Below are 15,605 nucleotides of genomic sequence, written 5' to 3' on the forward strand. Positions count from 1 at the left end.
ACTCAGTGATGTGTTTTGTTGGATTTTCCCCAAACATAAAACCTTGCATTTAGGCCAAAAAGTGTATTCCTTTGCTATATGTTTTCTTCTTCAGTATTACCCTAGTGCCTTGTGTAATACAGGACGCAGGTTTTGGAATACTTTTCATTCTGTATATTTTGTATTTTTCTATTCACTTTGTCATTTAGGTCATTATTGTGGAGTCACGACAACAGCGGTTCCCAAACTAAGGGTCGCGAACCCATGTGGGGTTGCCTGATATGAAAATGGGGTCATGGGAAAATTTCCCAAATCCTGAAAATGTATATTCATATAAACCAAAAAATATAAATTATAATATTGTCTTCGTATCTCAAAATCATTGTTAATGTGGTTAACCTTAAAAATCATTCCCACAGTGAATGGCTAGGCCTGCTACGCTATGAAACCACACACTATTGAGGATACTTTGACATTACCGGACACAGTTCATATGGTGAAACAATGTATTGGGGAGGCAGAGGCACAGAAACCCACATCAATACCTTTGTCAGATAACACTGTTGAACCAAGAATGTATGCTATTGCTAGCAATCAAGGGGAAACTGACTGAACGTCTCAAAAACTCCCCAGCCTAAGCTCTCAAAATGGACGTTAGCTATGAGGGCCGAGATGCCCATGCATTGACTTTTATTTGCTATACATGTAGGGGGATGCTATTAACGGGGACATATTGTTCTGTCTCACGATTCCCGAGCATGAAACGGCACAGGGGATCGAATGGTGGGCTTTTGTACAGATGGGACTCCTACTATGACTGGACGGCGGGCAGGCCTCTGCACTCGGGTTGTGAATGTGTCCCTCTGCAATATGGAGGAATTGTATGATACACCGAGAGCAACTGGCAGCAAAAGAGCTGAGCACGGAACTCGGAGAATACACTGCAGCAGGTAACTTTGATTGTAAACTACACTGTACATCAAACCACATCCACTGCGCGCACACCTGTTCGCAAAAACTATGTGGAGATATGCGATAAGAGCACCACAGTATTCTATTTCACACTAAGGCTTGGTGGTTATCGAGGGGGAGTGTTGGAAAGATTGTTTTGCATTGAGAGAGGAACTGTAAAAATGAAACTGACTTGGTTGACTTTCTCTGTAATGAAAAGAAAGAGAAGGTGCGCCGGCGCTTCTGTGTTGTATTGTGTGTGTGTGTGTGTGTGTGTGTGTGTGTGTGTGTGTGTGTGTGTGTGTGTGTGTGTGGTGTGCGCATGCGACTGTGTGTGAGTGTGTCACCTTCCTCGCCCTGTTACAGTCCCTAATGATGGCGGTGTGTAGCCTGAAGTGAGCCAACTACCCTCACAGTGGAGCGTGCCCCCAGGCTAGTGCCACAACTCTCTGTCAAAGCCTTCCTTCATCTTGTGTTACACCTGCCCGCTCCAAAGACACACACACACACACACACACACACACACACACACACACACACACACACACACACACACACACACACACACACACACACACACAAACTTCCAATGACAAATAATTCATATTACGGCCGCCTGAAAGTTTGCCACATTATTAAGTAGGTTTTGGAACTTGGTGACATTCTGAGACAGTATAACACAGTCCCTGGCTGGGCGATTTTTAATGGCCGTCTCACTGAAAATAGTATTTTGATATGTTGTTTGTCACCTTCAGGATTCTCAGGGTAAATCCAATTTTAACAAATAAATAAATTAATAATGGATCTCTACAGAATGCTTTGAAGGAATGGAATAAAAGATATAGAACCTTGAATCACTGCCTGAAAAAACCTTGTTTCACATTTTGTTGTATACGCTGCATATAGTAGTTTGCCATGTATATTTTGCTTTACACTTCACCAATGTCCACTCTTTGATTTGTACTAAATTTGTATGCACCCTAACCCTATCCCTAACCCTAACCCTATCCCTAACGCCACAATGACAATGGGAGTTATTCTATTCACATGACATCATTACTTCTAGTTTCAAGTTCACTTGTATAGTGAACATGCCTTTCTTGCTCTTTCCCAACAATGCAGTAATCAATATCAGAAGTAAAAATATTATACTATAGAATAAAGTACAACAAAAACCCACAAGGAAAATAAATACGAAGAACACGAGAAAGTAAGTAAGCTATATACAAGGGTGCATTTCCATGTAAAGGACCCATGAACACCAACATGGGAAGTTCATAAGAGCATATCTAATTGGGTGTCAGTGTCAGCTACAGTAAGAGTCTATCTTGGTGAAATTAAGGTATTTTCTAACATTTTTCCACATGAAAAATTTGGCAAAAGTAAAGGCGTTGATATCTGGATGAACCGATGGAAAACATCAGTAGTGGAAAAAGTACCCAGTTGTCATAAAAGCAAAGAAACATATCCGTCAGACTTCCAGATGGTGAAGTGTGATTCATCACGCCAGAGAACGCCTTTGTGTGCGGCTGCTTCACCATGGAAACTCATGAAGCTCCAGACGAACAGGTCTTGTGCTGACGTTGCTTCCAGAGGCAGTTTGGAACTCGGTAGTGAGTGTTGCAGCCGAGGACAGAGTTTTATGCGCTTCAGCCCCCGGTGGTCCCGTTCTGTGTGCCTGTGTGGCCTACCACTTCGCGGCTGAGCCGTTGTTGCTCCTAGACGTTTCCACGTCACAATAACAGCACTTACAGTTGACAGGGGCAGCTTTAGCGAGGCAGAAATGTTAAGAACTGACGTGTTGGAAAGGTGACATCCTATGAGGGTGCCACGTTGAAAGTCACTGAGCTCTTCAGTAAGGTCATTCTACTGCCAATGTTACTGTATGTAGATTGCATGGCTGTGTGCTCGATTTTATACACCTGCCAGCAACACATGTGGCTGAAATAGCCAAATCCACTAATTTGAAGGGGTGTCCACATACTTTTGTGCATATACTTTTTTTCAAAAAGTTCGAATCAATCCCAGAACAACAGCAACGGACCTTGTGAAGATGCTGGAGGAAACAGGTACAAAAGTATCTATATCCACAGTAAAACGAGTCCTAAGAAGCCACTGCTCCAAAACCTCCATAAAAAAAGCATGACTACGGTTTGCAACTGCACATGGGGTATAAGATCTAACTTTTTGGATAAATGTCCTCTGGTCTGATGAAACAAAAACTGTTTGGCCATAATGACCATCGTTATGTTTGGAGGAAAATGGGAGGCTTGCAAGCCGAAGAACACCATCCCAACCGTGAAGCACGGAGGTGGCAGCATCATGTTGTGGGGGTGCTTTGCTGCAGGAGGGACTAGTGCACTTCACAACATAGATGGCATCATGAGGCAGGAAAATGATGTGGATATTTTGAGCAACATCTCAAGTCATCAGTGAGGAAGTTATAGCTTGGTAGCAAATTGGTCTTCCAAATGGACAAAGCTTAAGGACAACAAAGTCAAGGTATTGGAGTGGCCATCACAAAGCCCTGACCTCAATCATATAGAACATTTGTGGGCAGAACTGAAAAAGCTTGTGCGAGCAAGGAGGTCTACAAACCTGACTCAGTTACACCAGCTCTGTCAGGAGGAATGGGCCAAAATTCACCCAACTTATTGTGGGAAGCTTATGGAAGGCTACCCAAAATGTTTGACCCCAAGTTAAACAATTTAAAGGCAATGCTACCAAATACTAATTGAGTGTATGTAAACTTCTGACCCACTGGGAATATGATGAAAGAAATGAAAGCTGAAATAAATAATTCTCTCTACTATTATTCTGACATTTCACATTCTTAAAATAAAGTGGAGATCCTAACTGACCTAAGACAGGGAATTTTTACCAAGATTAAATGTCAGGAATTGTGAAAAACTGAGTTTAAATGTATTTGGCTAAGGTCTTCAACTGTACATAAAAGCATCAAAGTAAATGTAATCGCTCAAATATACTTAAGCATAAAAAGTAAAAGTATAAATCATTTCACATTCTTTATATTAAGCAAACCAGACAGCACCATTTTCTTGTTTTTTATTTATTTACGCATAGCCAGGGGCACACTCGAACACTCAGACATCATTTACAAATGACTCATGTGTGTTTAGTGAGTCTGCCAGATGAAAGGCAGTGGGGATGACCAGGGATGATGTGTGTGAATTGGACCATTTTCCTGTCCTGCTAAGCATGCGAAATGAGTACTTTTGTGGGTCAGGGAAAATGTATGGAGTAAAAAGTACATTCTTTTCTTCAGGAAAATATTGGAGTAAAAGTAAAAGTTGTCAGAATTATAAATAGTAAAGTACAGATACCCCAAAAAACGACTGAAGTAGTACTTTACACCACTGAAAAACATTTACCAGAAAAAGTATTAAAAGGTATCAGAAATACATCAAAACACAATGTTGATGTAAAGACCCCTGCCAACTAATATCAACACATATTTAGCTTTGGATGAATTTAAGCTTCTGTCAATTTAAGAAATATTGCCATGTAATTCCGTTACCAAAAACACACATTTTTAAAATATATTTTCAAATTCCTCTCCTTCATGAGCAGGGAGGATAATGAAAGTTCACAGAAGTAACAAGTAACTGTAGACCTACCAATTAGATATAGTGATTTTACTGATATCAATTTTGTTTATGAATGACCCATAATTCCGTTACCAAATTCATCACAGTCACAAACCACAATTGGGTCACCTGCTACTGTCCTCTCTTCCACTGGCATACTGTTATGTTCATCTCATCTCTTTTCTTTGGCTGCATTCCAAACACTTAACAGACACACCCTCTACCCTGAGCCCTCAAATTAAGTGGACACTTCTGATGACATATCATGACGTCTGACAAGTTTACACTTGCAGGGCAAGGGGCAAGGGAGGAAGGAATGAATTTGAAATGGACTGACATTGACCGGAAATTCGTCACTTGTTCTTCCCATGAAGATTGTGTTTCAGCCACCGGTAGCTTGTGGGTGCTTTATATGCACCACAGTCAATTATGATTGCATGTCTACTTATATTAACTATATAATTATTAATATACGCCTACTGTATGATAGCTAGCAAATTAATTAGCTAACTAACGTTAGCCTGCTTAGCTGGAACTTCTGAGGAAGGAACATTTTTTATTTCTGCAATTTCCAAAAGCTAACCAAACAAAAACATAATTACTTTTATGAGATGTATTTGTGCATTAGTAGCACAATTTCTAACTTATTTACATTTGTTTTTACTTACACTAGTATGTTGACTCCATATTGATGTTGAGGTTTTAAGTTTTGGCTGACTTTTCTTAGCGGATGTACAATCATCGCGAGTTAAATTACAGGGCGTTTCAGGCCCCGTGTGGCTTACATTGCAAACTTCCCTTGCTTGGCTAATCATTTGGACCGATGCCAAATATGGCCGCGGGGATTCTCCCAAGAGCAAAAGGTAAGGGAAAGTGGATGAGGGTGTGTCTTTTGAGTTTGAAACGCAGCCCTTGTCTTTCTGTTGTCTGGTGGTCAAGGCAAGAGTGTGAAAACAGTCTGGACAAAACTTCCCTCTTTCTCGCTCGGCCTCTCTCTCCCCAGTTAATGTCACCTCTCCCAACTCTTACTGACACCTACCTATGAGCCCCCTCTCTTTCCATTTACTGTAACCAGCATCCTCATCCACTGAGCACCGACCAACATGGACGTTAAAAAGTAGGTGAAATTTGATCAGTCCACCTTGGTCTTGATGTTAACGTTAACCAGACGGAACAGACTGGACCATATGAACCTATCGTAGACATATTTTTCACAAGGTCGGATAGCACTGTACAAAGAGTAGAGTACAGTCCAATACAATACACTAATAGAGTACAGTACAATACAGTACAGTAAAGAAAAGTAGAATATAGTACAGTGTATTGTACTATACTGAACTCTACTGTACTGAAGTCTATTGTGCTGTACTGTACTCTGTATAGTACTGTATTGAACTCTGCTGTATTATACTGAAGTCTACTGTGCTGTACTCTGTATAGTACTGTACTCTACTGAACTCTACTTTACTGTACTGTACTGAAGTATACTGTGCTGTACTGTACTGTACTCTACTGCACTCTACTCTACCCTACTATGCTCTGCTCTACTGGGATGTCAAAACAAAACATGAGGTGAATGACATTCATATCCATAATTATATGCATTTCTGTATAGTACAGATCAGGGACCCATGATGTCATTATGTTACCGTAACTCTGTTACCGGGTGTAAATCCACTTAACTTACTGTAGTTCAATAACCAAAAGAGATGTGTTCAAACTCAAGATGTCATGTCACAGCTGACACCCCATTCTTTCTGCAGACATCTTTGAATTTAATTAGGAGTTGATATTTAACAGAGTTTTTTGAAAATGTGGTCACATAAAAACCTGAGGGAGATTTTACTGTTAATCCGTTACCACCGTTTGCATCTGCACAGTTCTTCCACTAAAATAGTGTTTGTACATTTTTCACTACAAATTGTTCAAAGTAGTCCTTGTGCATAGAGTTGGTTTGTTAAACTTTAAATGGTATCATTTGTTAAACTTTAAAATCAATGGTTTCCTGTAGTCTGCAATCAGCTCTCAGGTCTTACTAACTTTGAGGGAGAGGTTGTTATCCTGACACCACACTGCCAGGTCTCTGACCTCCTCCCTATAGGCTGAATTATCGCCGATGGTGATCAGGCCTACCACCATAGTGTCGTCAGCAATCTTGATGATGGCTTTGGAGTCGTGCGAGGCCACGCAGTCATGGGTGAATAGGGAGTAAAGGAGGGGAATAAGCACACACCCCTGAGGGGCTCCCGTGTTGATTGTCAGTGTGATGGAGGTATTGTTACCTACCTTCCCCACGTGCGGCCATCTCGTCAGGAAGTCCAGGAACCAGTCATTGTCTGCTTAAATGCCCCCTTTATTTATCCTACGGTTCTGACTTGGTGTACAGGGAAAATACTGTAAGAGCAGCCCATGTTCTGCATTCTGTCGCTGTACATTTCAAAGTGCTGAACACATAGTAATATTGACTACATCCATCTTAGCTCGCTCATTGATGTCTGTCAAAATTACAGAATGCCTCTTATCCACTCATCGTTCCCTTATGCCATAGTTTGTACATCTCAATTGTCAGAAGAAACCAATTTTGTTTAAAAACCTCTCAAGGCTAGCGGTCCCGCTAGCGGGTCAACTTCCGGTGAAACTGGAGGGCGCGCAATTCAAATAAATAATCATAAAAATTTTGAACATTAAACATTTAGTTGAAAGCTTAAATTCTTGTTAATCTAACTGCACTGTCTGATTTACAGTAGCCATTACAGTGAAAACATGCCATGCTATTGTTTAAGGATGGCGCCCCACTTCAAAATATTTTTCTACCGGCACAGGTTTCATAAATTCACATTGGGCATGTCAGTCAGGCGGAAATTGAGAAAAAAGGACCCTAGCCTGAAGAAGTTGTTAAGCAAGTCAGCCATAACAGCTTTGTTTTTAAAAAAAGGCAGTAAACAAGGCTGAATTAACTGTTTCGCTGCCAGACAAGGCTCCGCTGATAGCCAGGTGTAGCAGTGGTAAGGATTCACTCCATTGTGCTGTAAAGTAAGCTCTGCTGTTGGGACAGCTTTATGTAGGCCCTAACAGGTTGTGGGCACCGCTTGTCACAGTTATAGGGCAATTAATGTATTGTTTAGTGTTGTGTTTTGTAGTGGCTTTGTTGGCATGCTGTCACGCCCTGACCTTAGAGAGCTTTTATTTCTCTATTTTGGTTTGGTTAGGGTGTGATTTTGGTGGGCATTCTATGTTCCTTTTTCTATGTTTTGTATTTCTTTGTTTTGGCCAGTTATGGTTCTCAATCAGGGACAGCTGACTATCATTTTCTCTGATTGGGAACCATACTTAGGTAGCTTTTTCCCACCTATGTTTTGTGGGTAGTTATTTTCTGTTTGGTGTTTTCTGCACCTGACAGGACTGTTTCGGTTTCGTTTATTCTCTTAGTTATTTTGTTATAGTGTTCAATTTAAATAATAAGCATGAACCCTTACCACGCTGCGCTTTGGTCCGAATCCTCTTCTTCAGACGACGACACCCGTTACACATGCATCTCAAATATATTTTTTGAGTTTCCCCACCAAGATTTACATGCTAAAATCGCAACTGGTTAATACATACAGTCAGAAATAACTTTTGGATATCAGAGTGGCGGTGACTCGGCATTACAACCAAGAAATACGCCCCCTGGGGCAATTGAACTTATCCCAGAGGCTGCTCCAAAATGCCGCCGGCGGAGAAGAGGTATTCGGAGTGGACTTCTAGTCCGACTCAGGAGATGGGCACACCATCCACCGCTTCCGAGTATATTGTCTCTGGACAGTAAAGTAGACGAGCTCAGGGCGAGGATCTCCTTCCAGAGAGACAACAGAGACTGTAACATACTCTGTTTCGCAGAAACATGGCTCTCTCCGGATATACTGTCCCCGTCCATACAGCCAGCTGGGTTCTCAGTACACCACGCAGACAGAAATAATAATGTTTCATGATTAACCCCTCATGGTGTGACTGTGATAACGTACAGAAACTCAAGTCCTTTTGTTCACCCGACCTAGAATACCTCACAATCAAATGCCGACCATACTACTTCCCAAGAGAATTCTCTTCTGTTATAGTCACAGCCGTGTATATTTCCCCTCAAGCCGATACCACGACGGCCCTTAAGGTACTGTAATTACTTACATTTATTACAAAATTACAAGGATTAGTATTGTTGGAATAATAATTAGATTAATTAAATTAACAAAGATATAGGCCTACTCAATAACACAACAATAACTATTCTAGTGGTGTTGAGTAGTAGCCTAGAAAGCTAAATTAGAAAAGCAGGATTGTCTTTTTTTCCTCCCTTTTTAACATTACAATTAACAATGGAAAATTGTTAACTCTGTCTTCATCGGTTTCTTTCTGTGTAAGCATTTTCCAAACCTGGAGTCTGAGCCCTTGTGGAAATCTGCGTTACAGAAGAAGAATATCGTTATGACAATTTACAATACCCAACACTAATAATCACAATCATGATTTCTATAGTTAAGGCCTGCTACCTAACCTCGTTGTGTTTTCCAGCTAGCAATAATAGTGCTTTCTAACACAAATAAATTAGCTAGTGTTTAGCTACATTGAAAAGGAACTAACATTACTCATAGTGTGTTAACACAAGTAGCTAGCTAGTTAATAATATTAACATGCTGAGTGTCTCACGTAACATCCTTGGGGTATCGATATCCTGAGAACAAGGTTCAGGAAAGATTAGACCATCAAGCCAGCTAGCTAGCAAGTAACAACCATAGCATAGCTATTTGCCAGCTTTAGGTAGCTAGCTAGTCAAGGTTAGAAAATGAGTTAGCTAGCTAGCATGCAAGCTAATCCCCAAAAACTCAACAGATCACATCGAAAGTCTATTCTGTAGTAGATGGTAACTAGCTAGCTAGTCTAGTTGGTAGGCCTAACAAAAACGCCAGAGAAGCTACAGTTTGCCTTGTGTTGGCTAGCTAGTTATCTAGTTGACAAAGGTGCTAAATTGTCCAGCAGAATTCATGTATACAAAAAAGCTAAACAAACTGCATGGGAAAACTTACTTTCGATCTCTTGTGTTGACGTTTATGTCTTATCTACAACATTTTGTTACTTTCACTGCAATGTCTCATGTCTGAATTTTGCAAGCTGACCTTCTTCTCCACACGTTCTTTGCGCAATGTCAGATGGCATCAGTGTCAACAAATGTGGGCTTGTTCAAGGTTGTCGCTATTTTGAGTGTGTTACACAGATGGGTAGATCTTGACATCATGCTTTAATTCCTTGAATAAATCAATAATTGCACCAATGCATCCCATCCAAAAGTGAGAATGTTCCTCAACAGTGAAACCCTTGCAAGGTTACATTGTGGCATAAAGAGATTGTCTTGTGATCATTTTAAGTGCATTTATAAACCATTATTGAACCAACCTTAATAGGCTTACAATTTGTCAAGCACAAATGACTATCTTACAATTTTAACCATAACTGTTTATTCATTTGTCTAAAAATGTTTAATTGATGGTTAAAGTAATTGACCCATTGCACCGTTAACTGACTTAATAATTTCAAGTATTTTTTTTATGTGAACCATTTGTGAACTCGTTTTTGCCATTGGGCCTGGGCATCAGACTCCAGAGCCCTTTATTGAGTTGTGTTAATGAGGTGGTCTATTTTCAATTGGCTAACACTTATAACATGGTTAGTGCAGGCTGAAATATACAGGCATGGTGCATTTGGGATATATGGTTGGGATGCAATCGGACAACTTTAACATGTGTAACGAGCATGGTAACAAGCATTCGTTGTTACACCACTGTAATTACAGACTGCAATTACCACCAGTTACATGTTGTTATTACAGTGTAACTATGTATTTTACAATGAATTACAATACTTGTTACAGTGTTGTTACAGTGTAATTACACTGTAATAAGGACCCCTTAAAATACTAAAGGCACGCGCATACTGAGATGGCATCATCTATTGCACAATTGGGTTGTTCCCTAACATTTGTTATAGAGCACGCCTCCTTTTCTGACTATTAGCTGATGTCAAACACACATGGGTCTGAAAAGACGATTCTCTTACTCAACAGCATGCAGCGAATTTGTATTAGATGAAAATACGAAATTGTATTTCGTATTCGAAAGTAAAGCATACAATATTTTTTTTAAATCTCACATACCATAAAATGGTATCTTTTCACATGCATAATCAGCATGCAATTTAGAATGCAAGTACGGGTATTCAGATAACAAGTACTGTGCAGTACCTTGTACAATACAACAAAAGCCTGAGGAGATTACAATGCAAGATTTAGACAAAGTAAAAAAAAATATCTGGTTTCACTTACGGAGTTTGTTGATATCTGGGCTGGTTTTGCATAACAGGAAGGAATAACTCACACGAAAACCATCCTTTGCATAAGTGTCATTAAATAAGCAGCGGCAGTATGAATCTGTTATTATACAGTTGTCACAGTTATACATATTACACAGTTACCACCCTGTTATTCCACCAATATCAATCATATTACTGCTCCCACTTGCAATGCACTCAGGTCACTTTAGCATGGAGACATATAATTTTCTCTTAACCATAATCTGATACTTTAGCTACTTACAAAGCACAAGTTTCTTTACACTTTGTTACTGCCCTCTTTAGTTTAGAGCGATAGCTATTTTGTAACTTCAGTCTATGATAGCAACAGACAGTATACCAGACAGGAGATAATTAGAGAGACACAGTGTTCACCCTACCGTGAGTGTTGGAGCAGACAAGAGAGACATTTTAAAGGAGATTAGTGCTGACATTTTCCGTGTCTCTATGTGCAAGCGATCACACCGGCACCGCTGTGTGAGGGAGGCCCTTTGTCACTTGTACGACTCAGTGGGAGAGGGAACAAGAGATGTGATGACACCCAACCACTTGAAACAGATCAAAACCCAAACCACTAAGTCAGGATGCTCAAATTAACAATGCAGCTTCTCGTTAAACTCTGCTTCCTGACTTCCTCCCAGTGCCTCTGAACGTTATACAATCTAAACAGACATATTCACATCTATGTATATCGTGAGTAGAATGAATCTGATGTAATTAGTTTCCTTTGAATAAGAATTTTGCTCATTGAAAACAAATAGCAACTTACAACATTTCCTCTCAACACCACACTAAGCCAGTAATAAAAAATATCACCTCCCAAAATATTATGCTCCAATATTAGAGCTATCGCTATAGAGAACCGTTCCATTCATGTAAAAGGAACCGAGACGAGAGGGCGCTATCAGCAGAGAAGGGCCCGTGGTTAACCATGAGAGGGCCCCTTACAATAATAATCCAGCGCTATTGTCAAGCTGTAGAGAGCTGTTAAAAATGTATTTGGGCTGTTCAACAGTCAATAACATATTCCCTAGGGGCCTGCAGTTTTCCACTGCGCTCCTCAGTCATGTGTTAAACCTTGAACCTCCCCCCCACACACACTCAGCAGTGAAGGACTAAGTGTTATTGACTACTTACAGAGCTTAATGTTTCTCCCCGGCCTCCCCCTGGGCTATCCCTCCTCCTGATTTATCTGTGTCCGCCATGTTGTGGATGGATGAGATGGTGTTTAAATTAAGAATAACGGAACGAACAGCTTGAAAACCTTATAGACTGACAGGGACTTTACAGGGATAGGTGCGGGAGCTATTTGTTGCTGATAGTAAAATAAGAATCTGTTGGTTGTGTAGTAAAATAACAGTCTGTTGGTTGTGTATCTACCTTCCATTTCAGATTATTCACATGTAGGACTGATGCCTCCCACTGGGCACACACTGGTTGAATCATGTAATTTAACTGTTTCATGTAATTTAAATGAAATTACATTGAACCAATGTGGAATAGAATTGAATTGACCATCTGTGCCCAGTGGGTTGCTTAGTACTGGCTTGCAAATGGTCTAAGTTTAAGCATACATTGTTGCAATATACAGTGCATTCGGAAAGTATTCAGACCCCTTAACTTTTTCCACATTTTGTTACGTTGCAGCCTTATTTTAAAATGGATTTAAAAAAAAAATTCCCCTCATCAATCTACACACAATACCCCACAAAGACTAGATGGCTAACTAAGATGGCATAGCAGTGGGGATGTCTGTTTTGATTGTCTGGTCCCGTCCCTTGTATATATCTTCTTTCTTCGTATATATTTCGTATATATTTGTAATTTTTTTTAAATCTCATTTTCCATCTACGGACTGAACATACTGCAACCCGCCTCACCCAATGTGGTATGGATCTACTATTTTTACACTTTTGAACCGGAACCCCCTTCAGAGGCTAGCCAGCTAACTAGCTACGAGCTAGTCTTCAGTTAGCCGCTGCTAGCGGTCATCACCGCTCCCGGACTCTCAACCCCAGCCCAGGCAACTCCTGCCAGCCTGCACAGCATGATGTCTTCCCAGAGCATATCGAACTGCCTTTCTCTACTACATCTCCGGATTCCTACCGCAAGCTCTAAACCTTTACTCCGGATCATATCCGAGTGGCTACTCCTGTCTAACGTCTCTGTTTATTTAAAAAATATATATATTTCACCTCTATTTAACCAGGTAGGCTAGTTGAGAACAAGTTCTCATTTGCAACTGCGACCTGGCCAAGATAAAGCGTAACAATTCGACACATACAACAACACAGAGTTACACATGGAATAAACAAAACATACAGTCAATAATACAGTAGAACAAAATAAATAAAAAAAAGTCTATATACAGTGAGTGCAAATTAGGTAAGTTAAGGAAATAAATAGGCCATGGTGGCGAAGTAATTACAATATAGCAATTAAACACTGGAATGGTAGATCGGCAGAAGATGAATGTGCAGGTAGAGATACTGGTGTGCAAAGGAGCAAAATAAATAAATAAATACCAGTATGGGGATGAGGTAGGTGGATAGATGGGCTGTTTACAGATGGGCGATGTACAGGTGCAGTGATCTGTAAGCTGCTCTGACAGCTGGTGCTTAAAGCTAGTGAGGGAGATGTGAGTCTCCAGCTTCAGAGATTTTTGCAATTTGTTCCAGTCATGGGCAGCAGAGAACTGGAAGGAAAGACGACCAAAGGAGGAATTGGCTTTGGGGGTGACCAGTGAGATATACCTACTGGAGTGCGTGCTCTGTCACGAAGCAAGCACCAGTTAGCTTGGAGCTAGCCTCAAACTAGACCCATCTTCCGGCTAGCCAAAGAGATTCCATCAAGCAAGACCTGGGATGGATGGTGCCGGCTCAGCGCTCCTGGTCTCCTGGTCTCCTGTGCATCTCTTCGGCCCAGGATATCCTGTGCCGGCTCTGCGCACTGTGTCTCTGGTGCGCCTTCACAGCCCAGTGCGTCCTGTTCCAGCGCCCCGCATTTGCCTGGCATAAATAAGCATCCCGCCAGGACGGATTGTGCCAGCTCTACGCTCGAGACCTCCAGTGCACCTCCACGGCCCAGTGTATCCGGTTCCTGCTCCACGCTCCAGGCTTCCAGTGCATCTCCCCAGTCCAGTGAGACCTGTTCCGGTTCCACATACCAGGCCTCCAGTGTGTCTCCCCAGCCTGGTAAGCCCTGTGGCAGCTCCACGCACCAGGCTTCTAGTACGTCTCCTCAGTCCGGTGAGACCTGTTCCGGCTCCACGTACGAAGCCTCCAGTGATGATCCATGGCACGAAGCCTCCAGTGATGATCCATGGCATGAAGCCTCCAGTGATGATCCATGGCCCGGAGCCTGCAGTGATGATCCATGGCACGAAGCCTGCAGTGATGATCCAGGGAAAGGAGCCCCCAGCGACGGTCGGCAGTCCAGAGCCTCCAGAGACGGTTCCCAGTCCAGAGCCTTCAGCGAGGGTTCCCAGTCCAGAGCCTTCAGCGAGGGTTCCCAGTCCAGAGCCTCTGGCGATGATCTACGGTCCGGAGGTCCCGGCAATGATCTCTGCACCAGAGGCGCCACCGAAGTGGGGTGAGTGTGGTTCCCAATCAGAGGCAGCTCTCTATCATTGTCTCTGATTGGGGATCATACTTAGGCAGCCCTTTTTCCCACTATTAGATTGTGGGATCTTGTTTTCTGTTTAGTGTCTGTACCAGACAGAACTGTGCACTTTCGTTTTCACTTTTGTTATTTTGTTTGAATGAAAATAAAAATCATGAACACTTTCCACGCTGCGCTTTGGTCCACTCCTCTCGACGAGAGCCGTAACACTGTGCCCAAACAATTCAAGCTTCTACTTTTAAAAATCCACCTTTCCAGAAACAAGTCTCTCACTGTTGCCGGTTGTTTTAGACCCCCTTGTCCCCAGTTGTGACCTGAACACCATATGTGAATTGATTGCCCCCCATCTATCTTCAGAGTTCGTACTGTTAGGTGACGTAAACTGGGACATGCTTAACACCCCAGTCGTCCTACAATCTAAGCTAGATTACCTCAATCTCACACAAATCATCAAGGAACCTACCAGGTACACTTACGCATGAAAGCGGAAAATCTAGCTTTTAGCTCAGTGCGAATATTGCCTGTAATCCATGGCTTCTGGTTGGGAAATGTACGTACGGTCACTGTTGGGACAATGTTGTCGATGCACTTATTGATGAAGCCGGTGAATATGACTTATAAATGCCTCGTGAGATTAGTTAAACTGTTACACTCCATGAGAACCCAAAATATAAACTTGTTTTTCTCCAATGTTTGTAAACATTTATTTAACCAAGCAAGTCAGATAAGAACAAATTCTTATATACAATGACGGCCTACACCAGCCAAATCCGGACGACGCTGGGCCAGTTGTGCACCGCCCTATGGGACTCTCAATCACGGCTGGTTGTGATACATCCAGGATTTGAACCAGGGTGTCTGTAGTGACGCCTCTAGTACTGAGATGCGGTGCCTTAGACCGCTGTGCCACTTGGGAGGTAATATATGCTGTATACAATAAATGCACTGATCTACCAGGCACTGTTGTACAGTAACCACTGCCATTATCATTCATTACAAATCAGTCTCAGCAAAGTCCACTTTGTGCTATTGTAATTCCACTTGAAAAAGACATTCCATATCTCACCA

The sequence above is a fragment of the Oncorhynchus mykiss genome, chromosome 16 (genome assembly GCF_057628025.1).
Source record: "Oncorhynchus mykiss isolate SJ-2025 chromosome 16, ASM5762802v1, whole genome shotgun sequence".
NCBI classification, from domain to species: domain Eukaryota; kingdom Metazoa; phylum Chordata; class Actinopteri; order Salmoniformes; family Salmonidae; genus Oncorhynchus; species Oncorhynchus mykiss.